The 17,140-nt window shown below is 33.9% G+C and overlaps 17 non-coding genes across 17 annotated transcripts; all 17 read right to left on the bottom strand.

The window, feature by feature from the left end:
• Positions 1 to 1,305: 1,305 nt before the first annotated feature.
• Positions 1,306 to 1,378, bottom strand: TRNAK-UUU (transfer RNA lysine (anticodon UUU)). The gene has a single exon. It is a non-coding gene; the product is annotated as a tRNA-Lys (tRNA).
• Positions 1,379 to 1,957: 579 nt separating this feature from the next.
• On the bottom strand, positions 1,958 to 2,030 carry TRNAK-UUU (transfer RNA lysine (anticodon UUU)). Its single transcript has one exon. It is a non-coding gene; the product is annotated as a tRNA-Lys (tRNA).
• Positions 2,031 to 2,609: 579 nt separating this feature from the next.
• Positions 2,610 to 2,682, bottom strand: TRNAK-UUU (transfer RNA lysine (anticodon UUU)). Its single transcript has one exon. It is a non-coding gene; the product is annotated as a tRNA-Lys (tRNA).
• Positions 2,683 to 4,565: 1,883 nt separating this feature from the next.
• TRNAK-UUU (transfer RNA lysine (anticodon UUU)) lies at positions 4,566 to 4,638 on the bottom strand. Its single transcript has one exon. It is a non-coding gene; the product is annotated as a tRNA-Lys (tRNA).
• Positions 4,639 to 5,217: 579 nt separating this feature from the next.
• TRNAK-UUU (transfer RNA lysine (anticodon UUU)) lies at positions 5,218 to 5,290 on the bottom strand. The gene has a single exon. It is a non-coding gene; the product is annotated as a tRNA-Lys (tRNA).
• Positions 5,291 to 5,869: 579 nt separating this feature from the next.
• Positions 5,870 to 5,942, bottom strand: TRNAK-UUU (transfer RNA lysine (anticodon UUU)). The gene has a single exon. It is a non-coding gene; the product is annotated as a tRNA-Lys (tRNA).
• A 579-nt stretch (positions 5,943 to 6,521) lies between these two features.
• Positions 6,522 to 6,594, bottom strand: TRNAK-UUU (transfer RNA lysine (anticodon UUU)). The gene has a single exon. It is a non-coding gene; the product is annotated as a tRNA-Lys (tRNA).
• A 1,231-nt stretch (positions 6,595 to 7,825) lies between these two features.
• On the bottom strand, positions 7,826 to 7,898 carry TRNAK-UUU (transfer RNA lysine (anticodon UUU)). The gene has a single exon. It is a non-coding gene; the product is annotated as a tRNA-Lys (tRNA).
• A 1,230-nt stretch (positions 7,899 to 9,128) lies between these two features.
• On the bottom strand, positions 9,129 to 9,201 carry TRNAK-UUU (transfer RNA lysine (anticodon UUU)). Its single transcript has one exon. It is a non-coding gene; the product is annotated as a tRNA-Lys (tRNA).
• Positions 9,202 to 9,779: 578 nt separating this feature from the next.
• TRNAK-UUU (transfer RNA lysine (anticodon UUU)) lies at positions 9,780 to 9,852 on the bottom strand. The gene has a single exon. It is a non-coding gene; the product is annotated as a tRNA-Lys (tRNA).
• A 1,228-nt stretch (positions 9,853 to 11,080) lies between these two features.
• Positions 11,081 to 11,153, bottom strand: TRNAK-UUU (transfer RNA lysine (anticodon UUU)). The gene has a single exon. It is a non-coding gene; the product is annotated as a tRNA-Lys (tRNA).
• Positions 11,154 to 11,732: 579 nt separating this feature from the next.
• TRNAK-UUU (transfer RNA lysine (anticodon UUU)) lies at positions 11,733 to 11,805 on the bottom strand. Its single transcript has one exon. It is a non-coding gene; the product is annotated as a tRNA-Lys (tRNA).
• A 1,230-nt stretch (positions 11,806 to 13,035) lies between these two features.
• On the bottom strand, positions 13,036 to 13,108 carry TRNAK-UUU (transfer RNA lysine (anticodon UUU)). The gene has a single exon. It is a non-coding gene; the product is annotated as a tRNA-Lys (tRNA).
• Positions 13,109 to 14,339: 1,231 nt separating this feature from the next.
• On the bottom strand, positions 14,340 to 14,412 carry TRNAK-UUU (transfer RNA lysine (anticodon UUU)). The gene has a single exon. It is a non-coding gene; the product is annotated as a tRNA-Lys (tRNA).
• Positions 14,413 to 14,988: 576 nt separating this feature from the next.
• TRNAK-UUU (transfer RNA lysine (anticodon UUU)) lies at positions 14,989 to 15,061 on the bottom strand. Its single transcript has one exon. It is a non-coding gene; the product is annotated as a tRNA-Lys (tRNA).
• A 579-nt stretch (positions 15,062 to 15,640) lies between these two features.
• Positions 15,641 to 15,713, bottom strand: TRNAK-UUU (transfer RNA lysine (anticodon UUU)). Its single transcript has one exon. It is a non-coding gene; the product is annotated as a tRNA-Lys (tRNA).
• A 1,230-nt stretch (positions 15,714 to 16,943) lies between these two features.
• Positions 16,944 to 17,016, bottom strand: TRNAK-UUU (transfer RNA lysine (anticodon UUU)). Its single transcript has one exon. It is a non-coding gene; the product is annotated as a tRNA-Lys (tRNA).
• Between the last annotated feature and the right edge of the window lie 124 nt (positions 17,017 to 17,140).

The raw sequence follows: 17,140 nt of genomic DNA, 5'->3' as shown, positions 1-17,140 counted from the left end.
TCTCCTGATTAGGGACTTGAACCCTGGACCCTCAGATTAAAAGTCTGATGCTCTACTGACTGAGCTATCCATTCTCTGAAAACTGATGTTGCCATATTGGAAACTGCTCGAAATATTTAAAACATGACAATTTGCTGTGCAATTACAAAAAATGTGGAAAAATATATGTGTTACTGCAATCATGAACTGAAAGACTTGGCTTGTAGGGTCTCTTGATGAAATATATTTTAGTTTCCTCTGTGTTTAAGTTGTAAATCCTTAGATGCTTTAAGTATCACCTCACTTCAATAATCACATTCAATTATTTTTGTCAAAGAGGTTTGATTTATTACTTGTCTAATTTAATCACTGTGTGCCTATCAAAGAAGGATGGATTTGAGTTCCTGATGAAACAAAGTCTTTAGAACTGACATGTAGTGATACTACTTTGTGATGACTATATTACTAGATGCCAATAATGTGTGCCTATTGAAGAGTGATAAAGTCCATTCTTAATATTCTAAAGAATCTCTCCAATCTATACACCTTCCCATTGAATAATGAACATAATCAGCATCAACAATTAAAAGATGGCTGCCTGCAGGAATGGATGATTTTAAACTCTGCAAAATTGTCCATTTCACAAACAAAAACACCATTGTTTAGAAGACACTCTCCTGATTAGGGACTTGAACCCTGGACCCTCAGATTAAAAGTCTGATGCTCTACGGACTGAGCTATCCATTCTCTGAAAACTGATGTTGCCATATTGGAAACTGCTCGAAATATTTAAAACATGACAATTTGCTGTGCAATTACAAAAAATGTGGAAAAATATATGTGTTACTGCAATCATGAACTGAAAGACTTGGCTTGTAGGGTCTCTTGATGAAATATATTTTAGTTTCCTCTGTGTTTAAGTTGTAAATCCTTAGATGCTTTAAGTATCACCTCACTTCAATAATCACATTCAATTATTTTTGTCAAAGAGGTTTGATTTATTACTTGTCTAATTTAATCACTGTGTGCCTATCAAAGAAGGATGGATTTGAGTTCCTGATGAAACAAAGTCTTTAGAACTGACATGTAGTGATACTACTTTGTGATGACTATATTACTAGATGCCAATAATGTGTGCCTATTGAAGAGTGATAAAGTCCATTCTTAATATTCTAAAGAATCTCTCCAATCTATACACCTTCCCATTGAATAATGAACAAAATCAGCATCAACAATTAAAAGATGGCTGCCTGCAGGAATGGATAATTTTAAACTCTGCAAAATTGTCCATTTCACAAACAAAAACACCATTGTTTAGAAGACACTCGCCTGAACAGGGACTTGAACCCTGGACCCTCAGATTAAAAGTCTGATGCTCTACCGACTGAGCTATCCAGGCTCTGAGCACTGAAGTTGCCATATTGGAAACTGCTCGAAATATATAAAACATGACAATTTGCTGTGCAATTACAAAAAATGTGGAAAAATATATGTGTTACAGCTATCATAAACTGAAAGACTTGGCTTATAGGTTCTCTTGATGAAATATATTTTAGTTTCCTCTGTGTTTAAGATGTAAATCCTTAGATTCGTTAAGTATCACCTTACTTCAATAATCACATTCAATTATTTTTGTCAAAGAGGTTTGATTTATTACTTGTCTAATTTAATCACTGTGTGCCTATCAAAGAAGGATGGATTTGAGTTCCTGATGAAATAAAGTCTTTAGAACTGACATGTAGCGATACTACTTTGTGATGATTATATTACTAGATGCCAATAATGTGTGCCTATTGAAGAGTGATAAAGTCCATTCTTAATATTCTACAGAATCTTTCCAATCTATTCACCTTCCCATTGAATAATGAACATAATCAGCATCAACAATTAAAAGATGGCTGCCTGCAGGAATGGATAATTTTAAACTTTGCAAAATTGTCCATTTCACAAACAAAAACAACATTGTTTAAAAGACACTCGCCTGAACAGGGACTTGAACCCTGGACCCTCAGATTAAAAGTCTGATGCTCTACCGACTGAGCTATCCAGGCTCTGAGCACTGAAGTTGCCATATTGGAAACTGCTCGAAATATATAAAACATGACAATTTGCTGTGCAATTACAAAAAATGTGTAAAAATATATGTGTTACTGCAATCATGAACTGAAAGACTTGGCTGGTAGGGTCTCTTGATGAAATATATTTTAGTTTCCTCTGTGTTTAAGTTGTAACTCCTTAGATGCTTTAAGTATCACCTCACTTCAATAATCACATTCAATTATTTTTGTCAAAGAGGTTTGATTTATTACTTGTCTAATTTAATCACTGTGTGCCTATCAAAGAAGGATGGATTTGAGTTCCTGATGAAACAAAGTCTTTAGAACTGACATGTAGTGATACTACTTTGTGATGATTATATTACTAGATGCCAATAATGTGTGCCTATTGAAGAGTGATAAAGTCCATTCTTAATATTCTACAGAATCTTTCCAATCTATTCACCTTCCCATTGAATAATGAACATAATCAGCATCAACAATTAATAGATGGCTGCCTGCAGGAATGGATAATTTTAAACTCTGCAAAATTGTCCATTTCACAAACAAAAACACCATTGTTTAAAAGACACTCACCTGAACAGGGACTTGAACCCTGGACCCTCAGATTAAAAGTCTGATGCTCTACCGACTGAGCTATCCAGGCTCTGAGTGCTGAAGTTGCCATATTGGAAACTGCTTGAAATATATAAAACATGACAATTTGCTGTGCAAATACAAAAAATGTAGATAAATATATGTGTTACTGCAATCATGAACTGAAAGACTTGGCTTGTAGGGTCTCTTGATGAAATATATTTTAGTTTCCTCTGTGTTTAAGTTGTAAATCCTTAGATGCTTTAAGTATCACCTCACTTCAATAATCACATTCAATTATTTTTGTCAAAGAGGATTGATTTATTACTAGTCTAATTTAATCACTGTGTGCCTATCAAAGAAGGATGGATTTGAGTTCCTGATGAAACAAAGTCTTTAGAACTGACATGTAGTGATACTACTTTGTGATGACTATATTACTAGATGCCAATAATGTGTGCCTATTGAAGAGTGATAAAGTCCATTCTTAATATTCTAAAGAATCTTTCCAATCTATTCACCTTCCCATTGAATAATGAACATAATCAGCATCAACAATTAAAAGATGGCTGCCTGCAGGAATGGATAATTTTTAACTCTGCAATAATGTCCATTTCACAAACAAAAACACCATTGTTTAAAAGACACCCACCTGAACAGGGACTTGAACCCTGGACCCTCATATTAAAAGTCTGATGCTCTACCGACTGAGCTATCAAAGCTCTGAGTGCTGAAGTTGCCATATTGGAAACTGCTCGAAATATATAAAACATGACAATTTGCTGTGCAATTACAAAAAATGTGGAAAAATATATGTGTTACTGCAATCATGAACTGAAAGACTTGGCTTGTAGGGTCTCTTGATGAAATATATTTTAGTTTCCTCTGTGTTTAAGTTGTAAATCCTTAGATGCTTTAAGTATCACCTCACTTCAATAATCACATTCTATTATTTTTGTCAAAGAGGTTTGATTTATTACTTGTCTAATTTAATCACTGTGTGCCTATCAAAGAAGGATGGATTTGAGTTCCTGATGAAACAAAGTCTTTAGAACTGACATGTAGTGATACTACTTTGTGATGACTATATTACTAGATGCCAATAATGTGTGCCTATTGAAGAGTGATAAAGTCCATTCTTAATATTCTAAAGAATCTCTCCAATCTATACACCTTCCCATTGAATAATGAACATAATCAGCATCAACAATTAAAAGATGGCTGCCTGCAGGAATGGATGATTTTAAACTCTGCAAAATTGTCCATTTCACAAACAAAAACACCATTGTTTAGAAGACACTCTCCTGATTAGGGACTTGAACCCTGGACCCTCAGATTAAAAGTCTGATGCTCTACTGACTGAGCTATCCATTCTCTGAAAACTGATGTTGCCATATTGGAAACTGCTCGAAATATTTAAAACATGACAATTTGCTGTGCAATTACAAAAAATGTGGAAAAATATATGTGTTACTGCAATCATGAACTGAAAGACTTGGCTTGTAGGGTCTCTTGATGAAATATATTTTAGTTTCCTCTGTGTTTAAGTTGTAAATCCTTAGATGCTTTAAGTATCACCTCACTTCAATAATCACATTCAATTATTTTTGTCAAAGAGGTTTGATTTATTACTTGTCTAATTTAATCACTGTGTGCCTATCAAAGAAGGATGGATTTGAGTTCCTGATGAAACAAAGTCTTTAGAACTGACATGTAGTGATACTACTTTGTGATGACTATATTACTAGATGCCAATAATGTGTGCCTATTGAAGAGTGATAAAGTCCATTCCTAATATTCTAAAGAATCTCTCCAATCTATATACCTTCCCATTGAATAATGAACAAAATCAGCATCAACAATTAAAAGATGGCTGCCTGCAGGAATGGATAATTTTAAACTCTGCAAAATTGTCCATTTCACAAACAAAAACACCATTGTTTAGAAGACACTCGCCTGAACAGGGACTTGAACCCTGGACCCTCAGATTAAAAGTCTGATGCTCTACCGACTGAGCTATCCAGGCTCTGAGCACTGAAGTTGCCATATTGGAAACTGCTCGAAATATATAAAACATGACAATTTGCTGTGCAATTACAAAAAATGTGGAAAAATATATGTGTTACAGCTATCATAAACTGAAAGACTTGGCTTATAGGTTCTCTTGATGAAATATAATTTAGTTTCCTCTGTGTTTAAGATGTAAATCCTTAGATTCGTTAAGTATCACCTTACTTCAATAATCACATTCAATTATTTTTGTCAAAGAGGTTTGATTTATTACTTGTCTAATTTAATCACTGTGTGCCTATCAAAGAAGGATGGATTTGAGTTCCTGATTAAATAAAGTCTTTAGAACTGACATGTAGCGATACTACTTTGTGATGATTATATTACTAGATGCCAATAATGTGTGCCTAATGAAGAGTGATAAAGTCCATTCTTAATATTCTACAGAATCTTTCCAATCTATTCACCTTCCCATTGAATAATGAACATAATCAGCATCAACAATTAAAAGATGGCTGCCTGCAGGAATGGATAATTTTAAACTTTGCAAAATTGTCCATTTCACAAACAAAAACAACATTGTTTAATAGACACTCGCCTGAACAGGGACTTGAACCCTGGACCCTCAGATTAAAAGTCTGATGCTCTACCGACTGAGCTATCCAGGATCTGAGCACTGAAGTTGCCATATTGGAAACTGCTCGAAATATATAAAACATGACAATTTGCTGTGCAATTACAAAAAATGTGTAAAAATATATGTGTTACTGCAATCATGAACTGAAAGACTTGGCTTGTAGGGTCTCTTGATGAAATATATTTTAGTTTCCTCTGTGTTTAAGTTGTAACTCCTTAGATGCTTTAAGTATCACCTCACTTCAATAATCACATTCAATTATTTTTGTCAAAGAGGTTTGATTTATTACTTGTCTAATTTAATCACTGTGTGCCTATCAAAGAAGGATGGATTTGAGTTCCTGATGAAACAAAGTCTTTAGAACTGACATGTAGTGATACTACTTTGTGATGATTATATTACTAGATGCCAATAATGTGTGCCTATTGAAGAGTGATAAAGTCCATTCTTAATATTCTACAGAATCTTTCCAATCTATTCACCTTCCCATTGAATAATGAACATAATCAGCATCAACAATTAATAGATGGCTGCCTGCAGGAATGGATAATTTTAAACTCTGCAAAATTGTCCATTTCACAAACAAAAACACCATTGTTTAAAAGACACTCGCCTCAACAGGGACTTGAACCCTGGACCCTCAGATTAAAAGTCTGATGCTCTACTGACTGAGCTATCCAGGCTCTGAGTGCTGAAGTTGCCATATTGGAAACTGCTTGAAATATATAAAACATGACAATTTGCTGTGCAAATACAAAAAATGTGGATAAATATATGTGTTACTGCAATCATGAACTGAAAGACTTGGCTTGTAGGGTCTCTTGATGAAATATATTTTAGTTTCCTCTGTGTTTAAGTTGTAAATCCTTAGATGCTTTAAGTATCACCTCACTTCAATAATCACATTCAATTATTTTTGTCAAAGAGGAATGATTTATTACTAGTCTAATTTAATCACTGTGTGCCTATCAAAGAAGGATGGATTTGAGTTCCTGATGAAACAAAGTCTTTAGAACTGACATGCAGTGATACTACTTTGTGATGACTATATTACTAGATGCCAATAATGTGTGCCTATTGAAGAGTGATAAAGTCCATTCTTAATATTCTAAAGAATCTCTCCAATCTATACACCTTCCCATTGAATAATGAACATAATCAGCATCAACAATTAAAAGATGGCTGCCTGCAGGAATGGATGATTTTAAACTCTGCAAAATTGTCCATTTCACAAACAAAAACATCATTGTTTAAAACACACTCGCCTGAACAGGGACTTGAACCCTGGACCCTCAGATTAAAAGTCTGATGCTTTACCGACTGAGCTATCCAGGCTCTAAGCACTGAAATTGCCATATTGGAAACTGCTCGAAATATATAAAACATGTCAATTTGCTGTTCAATTACAAAAAATGTGGAAAAATATATGTGTTACTGCTATCATGAACTAAAAGACTTGGCTTGTAGGGTCTCTTGATGAAATATATTTTAGTTTCCTCTGTGTTTAAGATGTAAATCCTTAGATTCGTTAAGTATCACCTTACTTCAATAATCACATTCAATTATTTTTGTCAAAGAGGTTTGATTTATTACTTGTCTAATTTAATCACTGTGTGCCTATCAAAGAAGGATGGATTTGAGTTCCTGATGAAATAAAGTCTTTAGAACTAACATGTAGCGATACTACTTTGTGATGATTATATTACTAGATGCCAATAATGTGTGCCTATTGAAGAGTGATAAAGTCCATTCTTAATATTCTACAGAATCTTTCCAATCTATTAACCTTCCCATTGAATAATGAACATAATCAGCATCAACAATTAAAAGATGGCTGCCTGCAGGAATGGATAATTTTAAACTCTGCAAAATTGTCCATTTCACAAACAAAAACACCATTGTTTAAAAGACACTCGCCTGAATAGGGACTTGAACCCTGGACCCTCAGATTAAAAGTCTGATGCTCTACCGACTGAGCTATCCATTCTCTGAACACTGAAGGTGCCATATTGGAAACTGCTCGAAATATATAAAACATGACAATTTGATGTGCAATTACAAAAAATGTGGAAAAATATATGTGTTACTGCAATCATGAACTGAAAGACTTGGCTTGTAGGGTATCTTGATGAAATATATTTTAGTTTCCTCTGTGTTTAAGATGTAAATTCTTAGATTCGTTAAGTATCACCTTACTTAAATAATCACATTCAATTATTTTTGTCAAAGAGGTTTGATTTATTATTTGTCTAATTTAATCACTGTGTGCCTATCAAAGAAGGATGGATTTGAGTTCCTGATGAAATAAAGTCTTTAGAACTGACATGTAGCGATACTACTTTGTGATGATTATATTACTAGATGCCAATAATGTGTGCCTATTGAAGAGTGATAAAGTCCATTCTTAATATTTTACAGAATCTTTCCAATCTATTCACTTTCCCATTGAATAATGAACATAATCAGCATCAACAATTAAAAGATGGCTACCTGTAGGTATGGATAATTTTATATTCTGCAAAATTGTCCATTTCACAAACAAAAACACCATTGTTTAAAAGACACTAGCCTGAACAGGAACTTGAACCCTGGACCCTCAGATCAAAAGTCTGAAGCTCTACCGACTGAGCTATCCAGGCTCTGAGCACTGAAATTGCCATATTAGAAACTGCTCGAAATATATAAAACATGACAATTTGCTGTGCAATTACAAAAAATGTGGAAAAATATATGTGTTACTGCAATCATGAACTGAAAGACTTGGCTTGTAGGGTATCTTGATGAAATATATTTTAGTTTCCTCTGTGTTTAAGATGTAAATCCTTAGATTCGTTAAGTATAACCTTACTTCAATAATCACATTCAATTATTTTTGTCAAAGAAGTTTGATTTATTACTTGTCTAATTTAATCACTGTGTGCCTATCAAAGAAGGATGGATTTGAGTTCCTGATTAAATAAAGTCTTTAGAACTGACATGTAGCGATACTACTTTGTGATGATTATATTACTAGATGCCAATAATGTGTGCCTATTGAAGAGTGATAAAGTCCATTCTTAATATTCTACAGAATCTTTCCAATCTATACACCTTCCCATTGAATAATGAACATAATCAGCATCAACAATTAAAAGATGGCTGCCTGCAGGAATGGATAATTTTAAACTCTGCAAAATTGTCCATTTCACAAACAAAAACACCATTGTTTAAAAGACACTCGCCTGAACAGGGACTTGAACCCTGGACCCTCAGATTAAAAGTCTGATGCTCTACCGTCTGAGTTATCCTGGCTCTGAGTGCTGAAGTTGCCATATTGGAAACTGCTCGAAATATATAAAACATGACAATTTGCTGTGCAATTACAAAAAATGTGGAAAAATATATGTGTTACTGCAATCATGAACTGAAAGACTTGGCTTGTAGGGTCTCTTGATGAAATATATTTTAGTTTCCTCTGTGTTTAAGATGTAAATCCTTAGATTCATTAAATATCACCTTACTTCAATAATCACATTCAATTATTTTTGTCAAAGAAGTTTGATTTATTACTTGTCTAATTTAATCACTGTGTGCCTATCAAAGAAGGATGGATTGAGTTCCTGATGAAATAAAGTCTTTAGAACTGACATGTAGCGATACTACTTTGTGATGATTATATTACTAGATGCCAATAATGTGTGCCTATTGAAGAGTGATAAAGTCCATTCTTAATATTCTACAGAATCTTTCCAATCTATTCACCTTCCCATTGAATAATGAACATAATCAGCATCAACAATTAAAAGATGGCTGCCTGCAGGAATGGATAATTTTATACTCTGCAAAATTGTCCATTTCACAAACAAAAACACCATTGTTTAAAAGACACTCACCTGAACAGGGACTTGAACCCTGGACCCTCAGATTAAAAGTCTGAAGCTCTACCGACGGAGCTATCCAGGCTCTGAGCACTGAATTTGCCATATTAGAAACTGCTCGAAATATATAAAACATGATAATTTGCTGTGCAATTACAAAAAATGTGGAAAAATATATGTGTTACTGCTATCATGAACTAAAAGACTTGGCTTGTAGGGTCTCTTGATGAAATATATTTTAGTTTCCTCTGTGTTTAAGATGTAAATCCTTAGATTCGTTAAGTATCACCTTACTTCAATAATCACATTCAATTATTTTGTCAAAGAGGTTTGATTTATTATTTGTCTAATTTAATCACTGTGTGCCTATCAAAGAAGGATGGATTTGAGTTCCTGATGAAATAAAGTCTTTAGAACTGACATGTAGCGATACTACTTTGTGATGATTATATTACTAGATGCCAATAATGTGTGCCTATTGAAGAGTGATAAAGTCCATTCTTAATATTCTACAGAATCTTTCCAATCTATTCACCTTCCCATTGATTAATGAACATAATCAGCATCAACAATTAAAAGATGGCTGCCTGCAGGAATGGATAATTTTATACTCTGCAAAATTGTCCATTTCACAAACAAAAACACCATTGTTTAAAAGACACTCACCTGAACAGGGACTTGAACCCTGGACTCTCAGATTAAAAGTCTGAAGCTCTACCGACTGAGCTATCCAGGCTCTGAGCACTGAAGTTGCCATATTAGAAACTGCTCGAAATATATAAAACATGACAATTTGCTGTGCAATTACAAAAAATGTGGAAAAATATATGTGTTACTGCAATCATGAACTTAAAGACTTGGCTTGTAGGGTATCTTGATGAAATATATTTTAGTTTCCTCTGTGTTTAAGATGTAAATCCTTAGATTCGTTAAGTATCACCTTACTTCAATAATCACATTCAATTATTTTTGTCAAAGAAGTTTGATTTATTACTTGTCTAATTTAATCACTGTGTGCCTATCAAAGAAGGATGGATTTGAGTTCCTGATTAAATAAAGTCTTTAGAACTGACATGTAGCGATACTACTTTGTGATGATTATATTACTAGATGCCAATAATGTGTGCATATTGAAGAGTGATAAAGTCCATTCTTAATATTCTACAGAATCTTTCCAATCTATACACCTTCCCATTGAATAATGAACATAATCAGCATCAACAATTAAAAGATGGCTGCCTGCAGGAATGGATAATTTTAAACTCTGCAAAATTGTCCATTTCACAAACAAAAACACCATTGTTTAAAAGACACTCGCCTGAACAGGGACTTGAACCCTGGACCCTCAGATTAAAAGTCTGATGCTCTACCGTCTGAGTTATCCTGGCTCTGAGTGCTGAAGTTGCCATATTGGAAACTGCTCGAAATATATAAAACATGACAATTTGCTGTGCAATTACAAAAAATGTGGAAAAATATATGTGTTACTGCAATCATGAACTGAAAGACTTGGCTTGTAGGGTCTCTTGATGAAATATATTTTAGTTTCCTCTGTGTTTAAGATGTAAATCCTTAGATTCATTAAGTATCACCTTACTTCAATAATCACATTCAATTATTTTTGTCAAAGAGGTTTGATTTATTACTTGTCTAATTTAACCACTGTGTGCCTATCAAAGAAGGATGGATTTGAGTTCCTGATGAAATAAAGTCTTTAGAACTAACATGTAGCGATACTACTTTGTGATGATTATATTACTAGATGCCAACAATTTGTGCCTATTGAAGAGTGATAAAGTCCATTCTTAATATTCTACAGAATCTTTCCAATCTTTTCACCTTCCCATTGAATAATGAACATAAGCATCAACAATTAAAAGATGGCTGCCTGCAGGAATGGATAATTTTAAACTCTGCAAAATTGTCCATTTCACTAACAAAAAGACCATTGTTTAAAAGACACTCACCTGAACAGGGACTTGAACCCTGGACCCTCAGATTAAAAGTCTGACGCTCTACCGACTGAGCTATCCAGGCTCTGAGTGCTGAAGTTGCCATATTGGAAACTGCTCGAAATATATAAAACATGACAATTTGCTGTGCAATTACAAAAAATGTGGAAAAATATATGTGTTACTGCAATCATGAACTGAAAGACTTGGCTTGTAGGGTCTCTTGATGAAATATATTTTAGTTTCCTCTGTGTTTAAGTTGTAAATCCTTAGATGCTTTAAGTATCACCTCACTTCAATAATCACATTCAATTATTTTTGTCAAAGAGGTTTGATTTATTACTTGTCTAATTTAATCACTGTGTGCCTATCAAAGAAGGATGGATTTGAGTTCCTGATGAAACAAAGTCTTTAGAACTGACATGTAGTGATACTACTTTGTGATGACTATATTACTAGATGCCAATAATGTGTGCCTATTGAAGAGTGATAAAGTCCATTCTTAATATTCTAAAGATTCTCTCCAATCTATACACCTTCCCATTGAATAATGAACATAATCAGCATCAACAATTAAAAGATGGCTGCCTGCAGGAATGGATGATTTTAAACTCTGCAAAATTGTCCACTTCACAAACAAAAAAACCATTGTTTAAAAAACACTCGCCTGAACAGGGACTTGAACCCTGGACCCTCAGATTAAAAGTCTGATGCTCTACCGACTGAGCTATCCAGGCTCTGAGTGCTGAAATTGCCATATTGGAAACTGCTCGAAATATATAAAACATGACAATTTGCTGTTCAATTACAAAAAATTTGGAAAAATATATGTGTTACTGCTATCATGAACTAAAAGACTTGGCTTGTAGGGTCTCTTGATGAAATATATTTTAGTTTCCTCTGTGTTTAAGATGTAAATCCTTAGATTCGTTAAGTATCACCTTACTTCAATAATCACATTCAATTATTTTGTCAAAGAGGTTTGATTTATTACTTGTCTAATTTAATCACTGTGTGCCTATCAAAGAAGGATGGATTTGAGTTCCTGATGAAATAAAGTCTTTAGAACTAACATGTAGCGATACTACTTTGTGATGATTATATTACTAGATGCCAATAATGTGTGCCTATTGAAGAGTGATAAAGTCCATTCTTAATATTCTACAGAATCTTTCCAATCTATTAACCTTCCCATCGAATAATGAACATAATCAGCATCAACAATTAAAAGATGGCTGCCTGCAGGAATGGATAATTTTAAACTCTGCAAAATTGTCCATTTCACAAACAAAAACACCATTGTATAAAAGACACTCGCCTGAACAGGGACTTGAACCCTGGACCCTCAGAGTAAAAGTCTGATGCTCTACCGACTGAGCTATCCATTTTCTGAACACTGAAGTTGCCTTATTGGAAACTGCTCGAAATATATAAAACATGACAATTTGATGTGCAATTACAAAAAATGTGGAAAAATATATGTGTTACTGCAATCATGAACTGAAAGACTTGGCTTGTAGGGTATCTTGATGAAATATATTTTAGTTTCCTCTGTGTTTAAGATGTAAATTCTTAGATTCGTTAAGTATCACCTTACTTCAATAATCACATTCAATTATTTTTGTCAAAGATGTTTGATTTATTATTTGTCTAATTTAATCACTGTGTGCCTATCAAAGAAGGATGGATTTGAGTTCCTGATGAAATAAAGTCTTTAGAACTGACATGTAGCGATACTACTTTGTGATGATTATATTACTAGATGCCAATAATGTGTGCTTATTGAAGAGTGATAAAGTCCATTCTTAATATTCTACAGAATCTTTCCAATCTATTCACCTTCCCATTGAATAATGAACATAATCAGCATCAACAATTAAAAGATGGCTGCCTGCAGGAATGGATAATTTTATACTCTGCAAAATTGTCCATTTCACAAACAAAAACACCATTGTTTAAAAGACACTCGCCTGAACAGGGACTTGAACCCTGGACCCTCAGATTAAAAGTCTGAAGCTCTACCGACTGAGCTATCCAGGCTCTGAGCACTGAATTTGCCATATTAGAAACTGCTCAAAATATATAAAACATGACAATTTGCTGTGCAATTACAAAAAATGTGGAAAAATATATGTGTTACTGCAATCATGAACTTAAAGACTTGGCTTGTAGGGTATCTTGATGAAATATATTTTAGTTTCCTCTGTGTTTAAGATGTAAATCCTTAGATTCGTTAAGTATCACCTTACTTCAATAATCACATTCAATTATTTTTGTCAAAGAGGTTTGATTTATTACTTGTCTAATTTAATCACTGTGTGCCTATCAAAGAAGGATGGATTTGAGTTCCTGATGAAATAAAGTCTTTAGAACTGACATGTAGCGATACTACTTTGTGATGATTATATTACTAGATGCCAATAATGTGTGCCTATTGAAGAGTGATAAAGTCCATTCTTAATATTCTACAGAATCTTTCCAATCTATTCACCTTCCCATTGAATAATGAACATAATCAGCATCAACAATTAAAAGATGGCTGCCTGCAGGAATGGATAATTTTTAACTCTGCAATAATGTCCATTTCACAAACAAAAACACCATTGTTTAAAAGACACCCACCTGAACAGGGACTTGAACCCTGGACCCTCAGATTAAAAGTCTGATGCTCTACCGACTGAGCTATCAAAGCTCTGAGTGCTGAAGTTGCCATATTGGAAACTGCTCGAAATATATAAAACATGACAATTTGCTGTGCAATTACAAAAAATGTGGAAAAATATATGTGTTACTGCAATCATGAACTGAAAGACTTGGCTTGTAGGGTCTCTTGATGAAATATATTTTAGTTTCCTCTGTGTTTAAGTTGTAAATCCTTAGATGCTTTAAGTATCACCTCACTTCAATAATCACATTCTATTATTTTTGTCAAAGAGGTTTGATTTATTACTTGTCTAATTTAATCACTGTGTGCCTATCAAAGAAGGATGGATTTGAGTTCCTGATGAAACAAAGTCTTTAGAACTGACATGTAGTGATACTACTTTGTGATGACTATATTACTAGATGCCAATAATGTGTGCCTATTGAAGAGTGATAAAGTCCATTCTTAATATTCTAAAGAATCTCTCCAATCTATACACCTTCCCATTGAATAATGAACATAATCAGCATCAACAATTAAAAGATGGCTGCCTGCAGGAATGGATGATTTTAAACTCTGCAAAATTGTCCATTTCACAAACAAAAACATCATTGTTTAAAACACACTTGCCTGAACAGGGACTTGAACCCTGGACCCTCAGATTAAAAGTCTGATGCTCTACCGACTGAGCTATCCAGGCTCTGAGTGCTGAAATTGCCATATTGGAAACTGCTCGAAATATATAAAACATGACAATTTGCTGTGCAATTACAAAAAATGTGGAAAAATATATGTGTTACTGCAATCATGAACTGAAAGACTTGGCTTGTAGGGTCTCTTGATGAAATATATTTTAGTTTCCTCTGTGTTTAAGATGTAAATCCTTAGATTCATTAAGTATCACCTTACTTCAATAATCACATTCAATTATTTTTGTCAAAGAGGTTTGATTTATTACTTGTCTAATTTAACCACTGTGTGCCTATCAAAGAAGGATGGATTTGAGTTCCTGATGAAATAAAGTCTTTAGAACTAACATGTAGCGATACTACTTTGTGATGATTATATTACTAGATGCCAACAATTTGTGCCTATTGAAGAGTGATAAAGTCCATTCTTAATATTCTACAGAATCTTTCCAATCTTTTCACCTTCCCATTGAATAATGAACATCAGCATCAACAATTAAAAGATGGCTGCCTGCAGGAATGGATAATTTTAAACTCTGCAAAATTGTCCATTTCACAAACAAAAAGACCATTGTTTAAAAGACACTCACCTGAACAGGGACTTGAACCCTGGACCCTCAGATTAAAAGTCTGACGCTCTACCGACTGAGCTATCCAGGCTCTGAGTGCTGAAGTTGCCATATTGGAAACTGCTCGAAATATATAAAACATGACAATTTGCTGTGCAATTACAAAAAATGTGGAAAAATATATGTGTTACTGCAATCATGAACTGAAAGACTTGGCTTGTAGGGTCTCTTGATGAAATATATTTTAGTTTCCTCTGTGTTTAAGTTGTAAATCCTTAGATGCTTTAAGTATCACCTCACTTCAATAATCACATTCAATTATTTTTGTCAAAGAGGTTTGATTTATTACTTGTCTAATTTAATCACTGTGTGCCTATCAAAGAAGGATGGATTTGAGTTCCTGATGAAACAAAGTCTTTAGAACTGACATGTAGTGATACTACTTTGTGATGACTATATTACTAGATGCCAATAATGTGTGCCTATTGAAGAGTGATAAAGTCCATTCTTAATATTCTAAAGAATCTCTCCAATCTATACACCTTCCCATTGAATAATGAACATAATCAGCATCAACAATTAAAAGATGGCTGCCTGCAGGAATGGATGATTTTAAACTCTGCAAAATTGTCCACTTCACAAACAAAAAAACCATTGTTTAAAAGACACTCGCCTGAACAGGGACTTGAACCCTGGACCCTCAGATTAAAAGTCTGATGCTCTACCGACTGAGCTATCCAGGCTCTGAGTGCTAAAATTGCCATATTGGAAACTGCTCGAAATATATAAAACATGACAATTTGCTGTTCAATTAAAAAAAATTTGGAAAAATATATGTGTTACTGCTATCATGAACTAAAAGACTTGGCTTGTAGGGTCTCTTGATGAAATATATTTTAGTTTCCTCTGTGTTTAAGATGTAAATCCTTAGATTCGTTAAGTATCACCTTACTTCAATAATCACATTCAATTATTTTGTCAAAGAGGTTTGATTTATTACTTGTCTAATTTAATCACTGTGTGCCTATCAAAGAAGGATGGATTTGAGTTCCTGATGAAATAAAGTCTTTAGAACTAACATGTAGCGATACTACTTTGTGATGATTATATTACTAGATGCCAATAATGTGTGCCTATTGAAGAGTGATAAAGTCCATTCTTAATATTCTACAGAATCTTTCCAATCTATTAACCTTCCCATCGAATAATGAACATAATCAGCATCAACAATTAAAAGATGGCTGCCTGCAGGAATGGATAATTTTAAACTCTGCAAAATTGTCCATTTCACAAACAAAAACACCATTGTATAAAAGACACTCGCCTGAACAGGGACTTGAACCCTGGACCCTCAGAGTAAAAGTCTGATGCTCTACCGACTGAGCTATCCATTCTCTGAACACTGAAGTTGCCATATTGGAAACTGCTCGAAATATATAAAACATGACAATTTGATGTGCAATTACAAAAAATGTGGAAAAATATATGTGTTACTGCAATCATGAACTGAAAGACTTGGCTTGTAGGGTATCTTGATGAAATATATTTTAGTTTCCTCTGTGTTTAAGATGTAAATTCTTAGATTCGTTAAGTATCACCTTACTTCAATAATCACATTCAATTATTTTTGTCAAAGATGTTTGATTTATTATTTGTCTAATTTAATCACTGTGTGCCTATCAAAGAAGGATGGATTTGAGTTCCTGATGAAATAAAGTCTTTAGAACTGACATGTAGCGATACTACTTTGTGATGATTATATTACTAGATGCCAATAATGTGTGCTTATTGAAGAGTGATAAAGTCCATTCTTAATATTCTACAGAATCTTTCCAATCTATTCACCTTCCCATTGAATAATGAACATAATCAGCATCAACAATTAAAAGATGGCTGCCTGCAGGAATGGATAATTTTATACTCTGCAAAATTGTCCATTTCACAAACAAAAACACCATTGTTTAAAAGACACTCGCCTGAACAGGGACTTGAACCCTGGACCCTCAGATTAAAAGTCTGAAGCTCTACCGACTGAGCTATCCAGGCTCTGAGCACTGAATTTGCCATATTAGAAACTGCTCAAAATATATAAAACATGACAATTTGCTGTGCAATTACAAAAAATGTGGAAAAATATATGTGTTACTGCAATCATGAACTTAAAGACTTG

This window comes from Pseudophryne corroboree, chromosome 1 (assembly GCF_028390025.1).
Source record: "Pseudophryne corroboree isolate aPseCor3 chromosome 1, aPseCor3.hap2, whole genome shotgun sequence".
Classification (NCBI taxonomy): domain Eukaryota; kingdom Metazoa; phylum Chordata; class Amphibia; order Anura; family Myobatrachidae; genus Pseudophryne; species Pseudophryne corroboree.
Note: the sequence above shows the minus strand (reverse complement) of the source record. Positions and strands in the feature narration are given on the sequence as shown.